The sequence below is a fragment of the Struthio camelus genome, chromosome 2 (genome assembly GCF_040807025.1).
Source record: "Struthio camelus isolate bStrCam1 chromosome 2, bStrCam1.hap1, whole genome shotgun sequence".
Classification (NCBI taxonomy): domain Eukaryota; kingdom Metazoa; phylum Chordata; class Aves; order Struthioniformes; family Struthionidae; genus Struthio; species Struthio camelus.
The window spans coordinates 160,993,326-161,010,394 of record NC_090943.1 but is presented as its reverse complement, the minus strand read 5'-3'; the positions used below and the strand labels follow the sequence as shown (position 1 = coordinate 161,010,394).

At 38.5% G+C, this 17,069-nt stretch overlaps 1 protein-coding gene across 5 annotated transcripts in view; it reads right to left on the bottom strand.

Moving 5' to 3' along the window:
- Nucleotides 1-17,069, bottom strand: part of NSMCE2 (NSE2 (MMS21) homolog, SMC5-SMC6 complex SUMO ligase) — a 129,282-nt gene that overhangs the window by 101,539 nt on the left and 10,674 nt on the right. The gene's annotated exons all lie outside the window — the stretch shown is intronic.

Genomic DNA, 17,069 nt, shown 5'->3' with positions numbered 1-17,069 from the left:
GGAAATCTTCATTTCTTCCGCTCCCATTTATTCCCACCGTGTAAGTTCTACCTATAGGGAAAGGAGCTGGAAGCAGCTGGAAGCAGTGAAAGAGCCCCCCAAATCTGTAATGCAGACATAGGGAGACTCATCTAAAGGAGCATTTCTCTTTATGAGCAGATTAAGTAGCCAATCTGTGCTGTTATTTTTAGGAAAAAAATCACAGTATAGCTTTTCAAACTACTTCATTGTAAAGAAAGGAAAATGCCTTCCTATCTGGCAGGCTGGTGCACTTTGTAAGTTGCTAATTGTATTAGTATGTTAGAGCACAAAAATCCGTCCCTGCAGAAAGCTAACATAAAGCACTGTGCACGGCCGCCTTTGCTTAAGAGCAAAACCTGAAACTGTTGCTGAAACACATCACTCAGGGATAGAAGTTTTGTACCACATGAAACACTGACGGTTTCAGGAGACAGAAGGAAAAGCTCTAAGATATATTTACACAAAAAAGTTATATAATAAGCCATACTATTTTGTGAACATGGCAATTACAGTCACGATGTTTCCCTTAATTATATATACGCTTGGTACACATCCATTTTTCATTAAGTAGATGAACGGGTAACGCAGACAGAATCTTGGCATCCTTGCAACTTTCTTCTGAATAATCGTTTCCCTCTCCCCTTCCCCCCGCACCGAGTTTCCGTAACCTATCTGGTAGCTCTGATCATGCTCTTTTTCCTTCCTGCTAGGAAGCATATGAAGTGCCTCCTTCAAGGCTGATACAAATGGTACTCCATGAATCACAGGAAAAGTCTGCGTAGCAAGTAACTGTCATTCTCCTCCCATGGCCCAAATGAATCATCTCAATGACATAAAGAAACTACAGTGGCCTAAATCTTTTTTTCCAGGGGAAGAAAAGGGCATTGTTAAACAGCAAGGGAGCTATATTAATGCCATCTTTCCTAAAAGTTCAGAAAAGCTTTATCTAAAGAATAATAATGCTGCAACTGATCTTACAGCACTGGAGAGGTACATTAAAATTAAGCACAAACAAAGAGGTGGAAGGCAGCTCTGGCAGCAGGGACGTTATCTGCAACTACATCCTGCCCTACTTTCTTCGGGTCCCAAGAGTTACACCCATCCACTGGCCTGTTTTAAATCTCAAACGATGTTCATCAGTGTCCCTTTGCTATTGTTCTTTCACGCACAGGAAGCTAAGTACGTTTTACATACTGGGAAAACTCTAAATGTGTATCACTTGTGCATGATTAGAGCCTGCCCTTAAAGAAGTTACGGACATAACGATGGATCCTGAAGGACTGAACAAAGGTCAGTGCTGTCCATCCCCTATTTCTGCTTTCTGAGAGATAGTGGAGCCTACTGTCTGTGGTTCAATCCATAATTCAAGGCACTGAGAACTAAATCTCCTTTGTTGTTCCCAGCTACTCTTCTTCCCATCTCCTAAAGAAGATTAAAAGAAAACTTACATTTCAGCCTATTCTATTTGCCTTTAAAAAAACTCTCATAATGCCACAGGACACAATGCAATAACCCTCTATGCGTAGCCCTTCTGCTCCCACTGCGCCCTCCCTTCCCCTGATGAGCTAAGGGCACTTCTCGCCCTCCCTGGTGAGGAGCAGGTGCAGAGCAGAGCTTGGGTACATGCGATGAGAAGCTGGGGGGTTCTAGCAGGTGACTGTACTGGGATGTAAAGTTTGACAGCTCACACCTTGAGGCAGAGGTACCAGCACCTTTAGTGTAACCTTGGGACAGAGCCCATCACAGACAAATCAGAACACCCCAGCTGATCTGATCTTACTAGGGAATGAGAAATTAGCTAAGAAAGACTTATCTACCTCTCCCACCCACCATCCCACAACTCACTCTCCCAAATACCACAGACCCTTTAGTCTAACAGCACTGTGATACTGAGAAGAATCAGAATTTAACAACTGCATCAGGCTTTTGAAAGATTAAATGGCATTATCCATTATACACTCTCCAAACTCCACTGCTACTTTTATTTTGGTTGTGAGGAAAGGAGTGGAGGTTCACAGTAGAGAGATATGCAAGATATTGTCCTTCTCCCATCAGATTGTGACCACATTATCTGCTGAATACCGTCCAGCCAAATTCCAGCTACAAAGCCAGCTAACTCTCCAGAGTACTCAAACCTTTCATCCTGCAGGCCAAAAACCTAGTCCAATGCCAAACTCAAACGCTCTGCAACTGTTAGATCAGTGCATTTCTGTTATCTAATCAAAATTTATCCTAATCTTGTTTCTAATTCATATCTAAAGAATGCATTCCAAACTCTCTGCATATGCTTCTAGCTACTGCCACAAAATACCGAAGAGGTTACATACTGTTGTTATGTCTCCCTGTTATCTAGGCTAAGTATGTTGAGTTCACTAAGCATTTCTCCACAAGACCTTACCCTTACCACCTAGAGATTATACATTTCACAATATTACATCTTTTATTTAAAGAAAGTTCAGTTCAAGGCCATAATTTTCATTTTCAAAGCTCCATGTGTTTCATGTTAAAATTAGCTAGCTGAATATCTACACTTCATAACTATGAATTTCAGCTCATCCCTCTTTTCAGTATGAAAAGTCAGGTATTATTCTGACAGGTCTCTCTACAACGTACATCGCAAAATATATAAAAACACTAGCAAAATTTCTAGTTTCTAATAAGAGATCCCACTGACCATGCTCAGGTGGCTTACTGCTGATTCAAATTGTAATCAATCAGGGCAAAGTTACATACCATGCAGTCAGAAGTGCTAGAACTGACATTGCAAAAAAAAAGGATGGAGTCAAATCAGCACTGCTTTAATGCTACCTATATTAACACTTGTCTAAAATACCACCCATTTATCCAGTTTAATTCCTTCTAATATCTCTGAGCTCATATTTAATGTTTACTTTAGTTATCTGTATAGATCCACAAGTTAGCAAATTTTCAACATTTTTTTCATAACTTCTTTTTCTGTGCAAAATGTTACTAACAACATCATTATTTACTTATTTATGGTACAACAGCTGTCCTACAGACAATACATAGCAATTCAAATAATAATTTACTTCCATGGCAGACTATCTCAAACAAAATATTCTGGAATACCATTCAATTATAGGAAGGCTCTAAGCCTACAAATATAACAGTACTTAAAATGAATGTTTAAGTATACGCAACATTGAAAGCTTGACTTTTGATAGCCAAAATGATAAAGATATGAGTGTGCATGTATATTTATGTTAATCAATTTGAAACAAAACAGGACATTACGAGCTCTACCCTTTGCACTACATATTAGGTTGCTTTTAACTTTAGTGCAATACACTATTTTTCCATCAGGCTCTCCCATCATTCAGTGTAGAAGAGGAATGGTATTCCATTGCCCACAGATTTTGACAGTAGATTTCAGACTTTTAAAAACAAACATAACATAGACATCTGCCACTTGAGCCAACAGTGATAGTAGCAGTAGTAGGCAGCTGTCTTCATATGCACCAGCAGCAGATAAAAAAAACACACTTTGCCAGCAGGTTTCAAGTTACTGCTGACAGCAGAGGAACGTAGGCTCCAGTATTCCTTGATTTAGTTCCATCTTCAGGATACAGTTAACATTTTTCATTGTTGTTCGCAAATATTGCATTTTCAAAATAACCAAAAAGTGTGAACACATACACACATACACCACTCTGGTTTACCCAAAACGTTGGCAATTCAAGTCAGACCATACATCTAGGGAAACAAATAAAACCAGTCGACCGACCTAACCTCCTCAAAATTTTTCTCACAAAACAATTGGAGAAGACCATATGGGGAAATGGCAGTTGGTGGAGTAAACAGGAACTTGGACCAGTAATTGCAGAATTTTACTCCGTATAATAGTCAGAAGATACTCGTTGCTGAAGCAACTCCTAAAGAAGCTTCAAGCTTCTCAGGAAATGCTTAAACTGGGCTGTAATATATTCCAAGCTAGATTTCCCTCCCTGTCCCCTAAAGAAGCCATTCCGTTTGCACAGAATGCTTTGATATATATGGAGCTACAGACTGTGCGTGCGTGACTTTACAGACCAGTGCTTGGTGCTTTTACCTAGGTACCAGCACTCCAGTGAAAACTAGGTATGTCTTACAAAGTAAAATGACATGCATGGGAGAAAGAGAAACCTGCTCCTCAATATCCTACAGCCTTGTCTCTGAACCGTTCTCCTGGAAGATGGATGAAAGGGAGATCAAATCCACGAATATGAGTTCAACAGTGCTCAAAGAAAGGAGGAAGTCGAACCTGAGTTCCCAATGTTCCATCAAAGAAGAAATTTGAGTAGAAAGAAGAAAAATGAGACAGTTGTGGGAGACAGGACTACAGGAATTTGTAAGTAAAGAAGGGCACAGGAAAACTGTATCAGCTGCCTGTGCTCACAGTTCCACCAGAATTGCCACTTGTGAATGGTTCCTAAAGCTTTATCTGATTTGCCATTTGGCTTTTGTTAAGAAATTGTAAAATAAACTACAGTGTTTTGATTCAGGTCAAGCATTTTGCTTTACCTCAGTGAGGTCTTCTGAGGTTTTATTTGGAAGGGGAAAGGGGGATGTTTTTCACTTTGGAGTGAAATATTTATTTTATTCAGCAACTAACTGGAAAAAAATCTATGTATTGTCAATTATCCAGTTCTCCCAGCTTATTTTTTTTTAATAAGATGAGACAAGAGTGTCTGTTAAATTACAAACTACTCCTGACAAGAAAATTCATCTTGTGTTCCAAGCCATCTCCCTGTAGGCTATGATTGTCTGAAACAAGAAGAGACCAGATTCAGTGACCCAGGAGGCTCCTGCCAATCACTTGTAAATGAAACCCAAGCACATTACATTCTAGAGAGTTAATGTTTTAACAAAAAGGGACCATCTGGGGTGCCTCCATTCTGAATGTCCAGTGTGAAACATCTCACACGGCCAGCATTTTCAGAGAGTGGGTGTTACGCACATTCCGAAAAAAGAGTCATCTCAGAGTGGGCACAGAGAAGCTAAAGCACCCAGCATTACTAATTACTTCTGAAAATAACTTACTATTTTATTCTATAATAAAGTAATCATGAAACTTTTGCTCAACGTGAAACTCCCTTAGACACCATTGGCAGCAGATCTAGGCCAACAGTAGTTTTGAAAGTAACTTCCTTATAATACTTGTTTTTCTTAAAGACCAGCAGGGGACGGCTAAGAAGTCAGAATGACCCCACTTCAGATTTGAGAGCACTAATGAAGATCTATCTTAGAAGATATTTCTGCCACAGTATCCAAACAGACTGCAAAGTAAGAAGGGTAGTAGTATCTCTCAACTCTTGTTCACGCTGTAGTGACACCCAGTGAAATAAACAGGGCAGCTCATACAGTTTCATTTAGCAAAGCACTTCAGCAAGTGCTCACATGCTTTGTCATATAAAATCCAAAATAAAATATTATTCAACACAAATAGAGATAGCTTAATTTAGGCCAAGGCGCGCGCTCACAAAAAAGGACACCAACTAGTTTTTCATACAGGTAAACAAGGTTTGCTGTGGGTGAGAAGTGGAAAAAAGTCCTTAAATCGTATCTATATAATTTTCACTGTCAGAACCTCTGTGCTAGGTGCAATGCGTACAATATCAAGACATGAAGACAGGTAGTACGTGCACACTTACCCAACTGAAAATGGATGCTTGCTTGACTAAATATTAAGGTCCATACAGCTCAGAGGCTACTTTCCTCCCTTCAGACAAAAGATAACAGAACTCTGACCAGTACCTCTAATAAATTCCAAGGTCACAGTGTTGTTAATCTTTATTATATCACTTAACATCTACTTAGTTTTGCAGAAAGAATAATTTAAAGTTAAAAAAAAAAAAAGACAATTTAATTAGCAGGCAGGACCAGTGAAAGGAGGATAAATCATTTACAAGATGCAAAGTTTCTGAGAAGCAGCTCAAGCTCTCCTTTCATAATTCTGTCGGTTTTCTGGCATTATGATGATGGCTATCCAGAACTACTGTGCTCTGCTCAACAAATGACTACATCAGCATTCCTCAACACTATCTACATTCACCGACCCAAGGAGAACAGGAACACAAGTCATGTTGACAGCTAAGTAGCAAGCAAACTTCAAGGCTGAGGTTCATGTACTTTTTCTTTGGCAACAAAGGCTGCTTCACAGACCATCTCCTCAGACACTCATCCTTGCTCCTCCCTCATATGTTTCTCCTCTACCTTTCCTCAGCTGGGACAACATTACTTTTCAGGGCACTACACTGTAAACTGGATCAATGAAACAAGACAAGCTAAATATAGCATTCCTTCCTCAAAAAAAAAATGCTGGGGGAGGGGGGGACAGTGTGGAGGGGTGGTATTCTAGTGATTGAATTTACAGTGCAGATGTGCAAATAGTTGTATTAGCACACTTGCAGTGGAGGAAAATTCTAGCGGGGGGAGGGATAACATCCTAAGCCAACTTGTTCACCAAGAAAAAAGTAGAGAAACCACACCTATATTTTCTAAGCAAGTAGAACGCATACATTATCTTTACGTAGAAATCTCAGACCAATCTCTCATAAAATAAAAAACAAAAAAGCTCTGTTTTCCTAACTATATATAGTTTTTATATATATATATACATATATATACACACACACACACACACACACACAAAATCTCCATCTCTTCTCAGCGGATTTCAACATATGACGAAATTAAGACTGACAACAACATTCACTATTAGTTTTAATGGGAAAGGATTTTTCTATGACTAACAAGCTTGCCTGTGGAGGCGTGGGCATGTCTACGCTACACAACAGAGCATGGTTCAGAGCCTCAAGCTGCTGCTGACCTAGCCTTCTCAAGAATTAGAGACGTGAGGGCTGGGAGAATTTAAAAAACAAAGAGCCTTCTGCTGTCCTCCTTCTGTCTACCTTCTCCTTCTATGACTTCATATGATAAGATTAGAATTCGGGCAAAAATTTCTTTTCATGAAATATATTTTCCCTCACAAGTAACTTCTAACAGTGTTATAATTGCTACTCTTCGATCTGTCAAAACACTTTCTAAAACCACTATTTCAAATGAAGGTATTTTATTTCAAAACTTTGATCAGCAATTAAAAATTCCGTGTTAACAGCCTACTGTTTCTACGGTCTCCATTGCACAAGAATACCTGCAAAAATCATTCTGTTCATTGCTCGTTTCCAACTTGTTTATTCTTTTTTTTTTTAAAGAATCGTATGGTTCTTCTGTATTAACACAGAGATCTCTGCTTGTTTATTATGAGTCGTAGAGACATAAGTCAACAGTATTAATGCTTTCTATTGTCAATAACAGAGTCTTCCCTGATTGTGAATTGTATCAGCAGATGAAAAATACACTTAAATACTTCAGTGTGAAGTGCAACTCTGTCTCTTAATAAAAGGCATACTTGTCATTATCCAAAAGTAAACAAAACTTAGGTTCTTCATAAAATTAACTTTCCTTGTGTTAATGAACCTATTACATTTCTCATCTCAGAAAAGCTCATTCAAACTACATCTTTATTAAAATAAATGCAGTAGTTCCTCAGAATTTCCTCCATCCATAAACTGGCTTTTGGGGAGACTAGAAATGGGACGGAAAGACAAAGAAAAAGGAAAATAAACCCTTTTCACCAAGACCTTCAAAATTCTCAGAAACATTACATCTCTGTCCAGAATTGGAGGCAACTTAGCTCTGAGATCAAACAAACAAGCTCTCATCGGAGCTAATTAAGTCAGATGCAATGTCTCAGTAAATGCAGCTACCTTGGTTCCAGAGTGAAGCTACCATAATGTCCAGGGCTGCTGCAGATATATCAGATTCAAAATCTAATTGCACAGACTAGACATGTTCCATGTCTCGGTGTGGCACCACAAGAAATAGGAGTCAGCTGCTGCACCTTCAGTGGCCTTGCCAGAAAATAGCACCATGGTGTGGGACAGGAGCAGGGGAGTCATCTCTCAGAGAGAGCGAGAGTGCAGTTTCACTGCAGAGGCAGTCCCGCTTGCAGTCCCCCATTGCATATTCTCGTATGTTCACACGTGTCAGTACTAGTACTTGTGCACAGACTACTCAACAAACTGGTCCCACTGAAAACCGAGAGCTATTCTTCGTAATACAAGCAAAGCCCTATTAGCAGACTGCACTGTGCATGAGCTCTAGTACATATCAGAGGGGAAGGCAAGATCAATACAATCCTTCCCCAACAGCACCGACTTATTTCAGCTCAGTTCAGTGATCACAACCATGTTCCCACGTGGTGAGAACACAGAATCCAAACTAAGCTTCCACATCTAACAACAACAGCTTCATGCAAACACAAATGAACGCTCTTCCTACACTGAAATTTTAACATTATTGAGCTAAAATGAAACAGTTGGAGAAGAAGAAATGCCAAAATGTTTGTTTTTTTAAATATCAAATATTTTGATTAGGTGCTTTCAAACACAGGTTTTTTTCCTCTGAACCTGCATAATCTTCCATTCTGAGTTTTTCTATTTCTGCTTCTACAACTTCTGGCGCTACTGAATTCAGAATCTAGAGAACTCACTCAATAGCCACAGACAAAGCTAAGCTGGACTTCAGCTAACTAGCTGGGGGACTAGCAGTAATCAGCTGCAGCAGGAGGAGCTCAGGATGAAAAAAACTATGCAGTTTTATACTCAACTTTTTAGATAGATTTGGCAGTCAACTCCAAGTTCTACACCACTATGGACGGAATAGTGATGTATCTTACATCACGGCTGATACCTGGTCCACATATGTAAATTTATTTACAACAAGGAATAAAAAAACAGATAAATCAGATTCTGTTTCATAATATATAGTAAACAATGGGAAGCTTTTTTTTTTGTTTTGTTTTAAATCTGCAGCACTGATCTGTTGGACTATCAGAAACAGCTGTGTTGTGGAAAGGTTGGCACAAATAGAAATATGCATCTTCTCCAGAGTTAACTGATTGTCGAAAACGTAGGTACTTCCATATGCTTTGGATATTATCTAGTTTCTGCTAAGGAGAGATAAGAGGGCACAAGAGGGAGCAAAGCTGTCTAGAACACCAATGGCTGACTTAAAGGTCAAGTGATGTCATCCCTGACACAAAACATCCAATTCAGCATCAATCACATATTGACACGGTAGTCTTCAAGTGTTAACCATGTAGCAATACCAAAGCTAAGACTTTCAGAGCCCAAAATTCTCCAATATGTACAAAAAAAAAAAAAAACCTAATCGTCTTACACATAAAAGACAAAGCCTGGACACAAACGGCAAGCGTAATGAAAACCAGCAATTCGTTCTGCCTCTAGCAGGCCTCCTTTACATGAAACCTCTTCTGTGAATTGGCAGATCTCCTTTTTTTTGGCATGAATCACTGGTATGCGGCATTCATTCTGTTCCTTGCAAATTGGTAAGTGACAAAGCTAAATCTTTCCGTTATTGGAATTTGATTTCCCACAAACTTCATACAAAAATGTCTCCTACTATGAGGAGTTGCTACTTTGCTATCCTGCGGGAAAGGCACATCTCTTCATGCAAGAAAGGACAATGCATTTCTGTATTGCTTGGTTCTCTCACATATGCACAAATATTTATGTTTTTGAGAGGACACAAGAATTTATTTGAAGGCTTAAAGTACACTACAGATGATGATCTCTTAACATGCTTTTTAGATAACCCTGTTTATCTTTGTCCATAGCAGAAAAGAAATAGTTTTTTAGAGACCTCTTGGTTGGGTGGGGGGGGGGGGGGTGTGTGGAAACGTTCTGAAATATATATCAGGGAACTCTCCTCCTCCCTTTATGTTGATAAGGTTTTAGTTTTAAATTTGTTTTAACTTGTTTAAATTTTGTTTATTTTTAAATGAGTTCTTCTGTAGAAGCAACTGGGCCATATCTGTGCACTGAAGTGGGTTTGTTAAGAGAAGTCTTAACTTTTAATTAATAGATTACTTTGAGACATGAGGACAGACTATGCACCTCCAACAAAGAATGGATAGAAGATGAATCCAAAAAATATTAGAGAGATACAGAATGTGAATGATTGATGGCGTATCTAATTCATCCGAAAAACAGCTGTGAATTATATCCACACCCACAAGTAATAAACTAAAAAAAGTCTTATGAAAATGTCACATTAATCTACATACAGAAAACAGTCTACTCACCCACTGCTTACTAAGATGATTAGTAAGGAAATCACAAGTTGAATTTTATTCATCTGCTTAAGTAAAATAGGAAAGAGTTTGCAAGGTTGATTTAATTCCCAAGATATTATTGTCACTTGACATTTACATGCAATGTATAATTCCATTCCCACTTACAGTCTGAGGAAAGCCTGTTAAAATACTTCCTTAATGTGTGAACACTTCTTTGAATTTTGTTCTTTTCATCTGCCACCTTCTCCTTAAGCCAGCTGGCTCCTTTTGTTAAGTCTTTTTTAACAAGAAAGTTCATTATATGTAATTTATGGAGCAGTTTGAGATTGTCACTTTCTGTTGAGTGCTACAGCATATGCATATTTCAAAGCACTCATAGCATTTGTTGATAATGTCAAAAAAAGCAAGGAGGTTCACACATTTATATATAAAGAATAACTCTAGAGTGAGAACAATCAGAAAGACCACACATCCCTTCTCATTTGCAGCCACATGAACCAGTCCTCCTTCAATTTATATGCCAGACTACTCTTTCTATTTGCAAAAGCTTTACACCTCTGTGAAAGCTTCAGAAATTGCTTACATGGGAAACATCATTAGGAAGGCATTTAAATATCTTTGGTCACCTAGAACATGATCAGTGTGCTGCATCTTCTCCAACAAAAAAAAAAAAAAATCCAGTCCTGCTTTACCCTTTTGCTGCAGCTTTTTCATTTCTGTCTTCTCTTCTGCTTCATTGCACAGATTTCTTTACCACTTATTCCTTTCCCTTTCTCTTCCTCTCAAACCAAGTCACCCATCCTTGCTCTTTTGTCCCTAAGCATTTGGTGGCCAACTTCTTGATTCCCTCTTCTATTAGTAAATGACATCTTCCTGATGATCACAGTCCTTGGGATCACCTCCTACTCTCTCCCACCTTCTTACATAATAGCAGCTCTAACAGAATCATGGTTCTTTATTTTCTGATTGGTTTTATTGGCATAAAAGTCCATTAACACACAAAGAAAAAACTGGAAGAAAAAAGCTACCAGCTCACCAGTCACTAGTAATAAGCACTACCTAGTGCATCGTTTGGGAACTAAGCTAATGCAAACAGTGCCTAAAACGGTGACTGGGGCAGCAATGTGAGCGATGGCAGTTTACCTGCCCATTACCATATGCCCTACACCAAATATGGTGTCATATGATGCTAATAGTGAGTGCCAGGCCCTTATTCAATGACTAAAGGAGGGCTACAGGCATTTTCCTTTCTGTTGTTGTTGGGTTTCGTTTGTTTTTGTTATTTTTTTAAGGGCCTAATTGTGTGCTGAAAACTTTGCAGATACATCCCTATCTTTCTGTGGCTCACAGGACATAATTTGGAAAAAGACTCTTTCTAGATCAATAAGCATGAGACTAAATCCTCCCACTAACTGCATATATATCCATAGGAGTTTTAGATATTCAAATGTAACGCATCCTTTCCGAACACTCCTGACACCTCCTTTTATGGAAGGGAAACTGAGGCCTACCGAACTTTAATGACTTGCCTAAGGCCACACAGTGGCAAAGCCAAACTGAGAACCCAAGAGTTCCTAGCTTCAAGGCTTCAGCAAAATCAGACTTGGGGCACCTCATTTGTTTTGCCTCTTTCATATAATGCTATCGTGAATTCCTTGTTCCTCTTAAAGAGAAAATGGGAAGGAGAAAGGGGAGAAGGGAAGCAAAAAAAAAAATCTATCAAAATAATAATAAAAAATATTCTACACCTACAATTCAGAGGATCAATCTACACCTGCCACCAAAGGCTTAAATCGTTCCTAGGTCTCAGTGTTCGCAATCCTAAGAAAAATGCAAGTCTTGCATGTAACTATGACCGATGAAGGAAACATTGCTATTTAAATTCTTGGTGAATCAGTACACACTATAATCTTCATTCTTCACTAGAGTGTCAGCCTGCTATAAAATATTGGTGTAAATGGAAACCTATCATGAAACCTATATTTCAGTAAGAATACATTTTTAAGTCTTCTTTTTTTTAAATTACTTTTATTTGAAATTATTAAAAAATACAGAACTAATTCTACACACACTGGTAGAAAGATTAATTGAGAGCACCAAAAAAAGAAAGAGATAACAGAACAGTCACGAGTTCTCAAATTCTAAGAATAATAATAATAAAACACAGAGATGAATATACTTTATCTCTTAGTAGGGGTTCAGGACAGTAAGGTCTCAGAATGATCCTATCTGTGTAAAGGCTTCTTTTCTGCTTTGATCAAACATTTAGAACATGTTAGCAATGCTTACTTTTAAACCAGGTAAATCTTTCCATAACGGAAAGAATTAAGAAAAGAAACAGAATTTTTTATTTTCTTAATCTTGCTAAATGCTGACAAACTCAGATTTTTTATTTTGAGGGTTCTTCCTCCCTCTCTACATTTTTAGGCACACAATTAGGTCACTGAAAGCTAAATACTGATCCGCTCAATTGATAAAAATTAAAGCCTTCCGAGTTGGTTCCTCCAAGCCCACTCTATTTTCCATATATACTCAATGCCTGCATGTTTAAAAAGGAGTTAGCTGCATTTTCTTATTGCGCATTTCTGTGGCAGAAATATGACAATAAGAAAATGATAGATTAATATACTGCAGAGAATATTTTCATACAGTAAATTATTCAGATAAAATACTCCTCTCTGGCTTTTGTTCAAAGAGGTTGATTTATTTGTGCGCTGAAGAGCCCACACAAGACCTCTGCAGTAATTCATGGTATTTTGAAACTGGAACAGACCATTAGGATCATCTGTTCTGATTTCATGCATAGCTGAGGCCAAAGAACCTCACCCAGCAATTTCAAGCCTATAACTTACAGCTATAAGCTCACTCATTCTCTTAAGGTTAACATCACTGGTGTACAGAGGGTCTTCAAAAAGGTCTGTACAGCATTTAAATCCCACTTATGATCTATTTTAAAGACTGCTGAGAATTTGTGAGGTCTAGGACATAGAAATTTATAGTGACTATGGGTACATGAGGTAACCTGCCAGGTGACGGCAAATCCCCCTAACTCATAACGAATTTTAGGGGGAGAAAATTATCCGCTCCCTTAGGAAATTCATGAGAAAAGGAGTATGTGTGTGTATGTATAGCCACAGATACACACAGTTGTATAGTATACGTGCATCTGTATGTATATATACACGCATATATATATTTGAAAACAGACACCATGTGAAGATCACCTACTGAAACCTCAGAAATCAAAAATGTGCAGTTTTCATCTGAGCACTCACAAGAGCTCTGACAAAAACTGAGAAAGTCCACAGTATGACCTTATGTTCAGGTGCAAACTATCCGGGTAAGACAGTTCCATGAGAATGCACTGAAGACAGTTATTCAGTAACCTAGCTTTGAATCAAGACTGGATTTCACTCTGAATGATGCGCTCTACTTCAAGCACAACAGAGCAGCCTCATGCAAGAACAACTGGATGAAATGCAATGATCTGTACTATGCAGGAAGTCAAACCAGTAGATCATGTTGGTCCCAAACAACTTTAAAAAAAAAAATCTATGATCTGATAATATTTATTCTCTTTGTCAATATTAACCTTAATCCTCCATTTGCATTTTAATGTTATTAAATGCATAAGTCTAGTGATAGAGCACCAACACCTCCAAATCCAATCTGTGCCACAGCTGACCACAGCAGGTGAATGAGTACGGGCACCAGCAGCAGGAAAGCCTTTGCTGCCACCTATTGGGTTTCTTTTTCCTCCCAGAACTGCAAGTCGAGGATCCTCCCTTGGATGTATTCAGCTTACTGAGCACCCAAAACAAAACGAAGTTGGAATAAAAACGTACTGCTTATTAGAGCTACTTTCCCCTCACTGCACTATGTTCTTTTTACAGTTGAAATTCCAGCTAAAAAATAATAATAAGCCCACATATTTATTTCTTCCCACTTTCTAAGATTATAGACTAGTCAGGATGGTTTTTGGATAAATATAAAAGAGCTCAAATCTTTCATTATAAGTCATGTTTTTCCCAGGTTTTGAAAAAAGGCATATTTCCAAACTCTCATTTTTCAGACCTCTTGTTTGAAGAACAGTCTTTAAAACCAAACAGTGTATTCTAGCAACGGACTCATCAATGCTTGATTTAAAAACTGTAAATTCCATTGTAATTCTTTTTACACAGAATTAGGACAAAAAATGAATGCACTTTTCTTTTCTCAAAATTTGGGTATTGATTGTAGAGCACAAAGCACAAATCATGATTCTTCGTCTTAGGAAAAGCATTTCACAAAAATCCAACCAATCCTTTCTGTTTCAAAAAATAAAATTACTTGAAGAAAAAAATCCTTACGTGTGACACCATGCACCTACCTATTTTAAGAAAACATATCTATCTTCATCATCATGAAAGGTTAAATACCTATAAAACAATACAATAAGCCAATATAATATAGGACATGAGCATAGGTTACGATAAAAAAAGAACATATTTCTTGAAAGGATAAATCTTTAAGAGAGGGATTTGAACAAAAGAAAAATTAGACAGTATTTTTGAGAAGGGGAACGGGAAACATTTTATCTCGAATACTCCAAAAATATAAGTTTACTTTAAACAATGGGAAAAGACCCTTCTCAAGAGAAAAGTCATTTTGGTGCCCACACTGAGTGTATGCATGCCACCAGTTAGTACCACAGACATTGGTGTAGCAAGATAATCACTAGATGCCTGGGGTCAGAAAGAAACGTCCTCTGTGGATAGCTTAGCCCAATGAGAGAATTCCTGCAGCTGCCTATGAAGCATCTGGTAAAGGCTAACACTGAAGAGTTATCAAACTTGATGGATTAGTGGTCTCTGCTGGTTTTCTACCATATCTTTCCTCATAGTTAAAGACCCTTTTGTATATCAAGCTTCAGTGCAAAGCCATTTATCTTCAGAACAGACTTAGACATTCAATACTTGCACTCTTCACCACAAAGAGCCATCCCTTCCAAAAAAAAAAAAAACCCTAAACAAACAACAAAAAAACCCACCCACTTGGAATTTACTCTAATCTAAGGACAAAGCAAATCCTGACAAACTGAGGCAGAGTCTTAGGGATTTCAAATCCAGGTAACATTGCTCCCTCCTGTCCCCAAAGTAGTAGTTGATTGCCCAATTCTAATGGCATTCTTATACGGAATGAAAAATGCTGTTTGCTATTTCCTTCTCAAGAGTAACTTCCCAGATATACGGGCATATAGGACAACTCACAGGGCAAAAATAAAGTCTCTCAGTTCTTCAGGCAGCGTCCCTACATCACACGCCATAGCTATGTCCACAATGAGGCCGCTAATCCCATAGATGGATAGGGGCCAAAACCCCAATTCATATGCAAAGAAAGGTATGACATGCAAGAAAAAAAAAATCTTAACACACCTCAACTCCCTTGGACAAGGACAGGTTAGCAAGTCACAGTTTAGCCCTTACTCACGCCCTCCGTCAGCAGACCTATGTATACTGTAGCCTCTTCTCAGGACAACTATGTTATATTTTTATTGTTGTTATAAAGCATGATGATCTCTAATGCTACAGAAACTTAATTGAGCCTGAGCATTTCAGAAGCACAGGTGTCAGCAAGTTCATTTCTGGATCCCAAAATAATCATATCATGGGTCATCTCACACACAAGAATTTCTCTTAAAATTTGTGTTATGTTATAGTACTGCAGGAACACTGCATTTGAATTTTCAATTAAAAATAAATTAGGAAAAAAAAAAAGAACAAAACCAAACAAATGAACCAAACCAATTTATACTCAAACACAGGTACAGATCCCATCCATATATTGAGGTTTGCATCATTCCAAGCAGGAGAAATTTTAGGCCACTGATGCAGCTGCTTCCCAGGAAAGGCCTCCTGCTCTCAGTGATGAACCAACTTCTGATTTCCAACTCCAGCATTTGTTATAGATTGCTGCAATATATTTAGTGAGGTACTGGATATAAATATAATGGATGTTCCATACAGCCTTATGAACCAACCATCTGTTAAAAGGCTGCCAATAATTTCCTAAGACTAGGCTAACCTATGGACCTATATTCCCAGAGCTCCTTCCTACATCAACAAGGGTCAGCAACGTTTAGAGTGATTCCTCTTTAACATCATTTTAAGAGAGCAGTGAGAAAAATCAATATGTTGTGGGTAATAAAAAAGGCTCTAGGAATCTCACAAAGGCAAATACACATTTAAAAGAACCTACACTTCCAACTATTAGTTGGCTAGTATTGAACAGGCATCATGACACAAGCGGATCCCAAGTAATTTGGGGAGCAGAAAGGAGTCAGTAAAGGGAAGACATTCCACATTGTGAGGCGCTGTGCAGTGCACACAAAGAGAAGTGCAGAGACAGTTGTGGGGCAAAGGGAAACAGAAACGGGCAAGCAGTGAGTACCGAGGTAAGCTCTGCTGGCAGAGGAGAGCAGGTTACGCAATAGGAAACAAGAGCAGACAAGCAGGAAGAGCCAGAGCTGTAGAGGGCTAACTCAGTCCGGGGCACACCACTAACACTCTGGACAACCCACAGGTCTTCCCTGTATGTAGCGTATATGTGGTACGTAGTTTTTCAAAGTACAGAAAGAAAGAGAGAGGAGTGGAGAGGTAGGAAAAATAACATTCTCACGCAAGGGTCACTACTACTACAGGAAGATTATTGCTATGTAATATAGACAACAAACAGCCATGGGTAGCAGGTGACTATGAAACTTTAGGGCAAGTTTCTGTGGAAAAAGAAAAGCAGCTCCACTCTTTCCCAGAATAAGATTAGAGTCTAGATGGAATAACTGCTTCCCACCCAGCTATTTCCTTCTACACTGCAGGGCCTCTACATTTTACAGTAGGAATTTGATGTGTGG